This window comes from Cicer arietinum, chromosome 6 (genome assembly GCF_000331145.2).
Source record: "Cicer arietinum cultivar CDC Frontier isolate Library 1 chromosome 6, Cicar.CDCFrontier_v2.0, whole genome shotgun sequence".
NCBI lineage: Eukaryota > Viridiplantae > Streptophyta > Magnoliopsida > Fabales > Fabaceae > Cicer > Cicer arietinum.
In genome coordinates this window covers 43,645,982-43,647,235 of record NC_021165.2, presented here as the reverse complement: position 1 = coordinate 43,647,235, position 1,254 = coordinate 43,645,982, and positions in this window count along the sequence as shown.

Sequence of the window (1,254 nt, the reverse complement as noted above, 5' to 3'; positions counted from 1 at the left end):
TTGTGCATCCAATAGGTGTGTTTGTGTCATTAGATGAAAATTTTGGTCATTTTCGTCCTCCATAGACTTATTCTTGTCTAATTATGGTTTTTAACCAATCTTGTGCATCCAATAACTTCATTTGTGTCACTGGATTAACATTTAGGTCATTTTCGTCCTCCCTAGGTTTGTTCTAGTCAAATTAGGGTTTTTAACCAATCTTGTGCATCCAATAGGTGTGTTTGTGTCATTAGATGAAAATTTTGGTCATTTTCGTCCTCCATAGACTTATTCTTGTCTAATTATGGTTTTTAACCAATCTTGTGCATCCAATAACTTCATTTGTGTCACTGGATTAACATTTAGGTCATTTTCGTCCTCCCTAGGTTTGTTCTAGTCAAATTAGGGTTTTTAACCAATCTTGTGCATCCAATAGGTGTGTTTGTGTCATTGGATGAACATTTAGGTCATTTGCTTCCTCCTTAGGCTTATTCGTGTCCAATTATGGTTTTTAACCAATCTTGTGCACTCAATAAGTTCATTTGTGTCACTGGATTAACATTTAGGTCATTTTCGTCCTCCCTAGGTTTATTCTAGTCCAATTAGGGTTTTTAACCAATCTTGTGCATGCAATAAGTTAATTTGTGTCACTGGATGAACATTTAGGTCATTTTCTTCCTCCCTAGGCTTATTCTTGTCCAATTAGGGTTTTTGACCAATCTTGTGCATGCAATAAGTTAATTTGTGTCACTGGATGAACATTTAGGTCATTTTCTTCCTCCCTAGGCTTATTCTTGTCCAATTAGGGTTTTTGACCAATCTTGTGCATGCAATAAGTTAATTTGTGTCACTGGATGAACATTTAGGTCATTTTCTTCCTCCCTAGGCTTATTCTTGTCCAATTAGGGTTTTTGACCAATCTTGTGCATGCAATAAGTTAATTTGTGTCACTGGATGAACATTTAGGTCATTTTCGTCCTCCCTAGGTTTATTCTAGTCCAATTAGGGTTTTTAACCAATCTTGTGGATCCAATAGGTGTCTTTGTGTCATTGGATGAAAATTTAGGTCATTTTCATCCTCCATAGAATTATTCTTGTCCAATTAGGGTTTTTGACCAATCTTGTGCATGCAATAAGTTCGTTTGTGTCATTGGATGAACATTTAGGTCATTTTTGTCAACCCTAGCCTTATTCTTGTCCAATTAGGGTTTTTAACCAATCTTGTGCATACAATAAGTTCATTTGGGTCATTGGATGAACATTTAGGTCATTTTC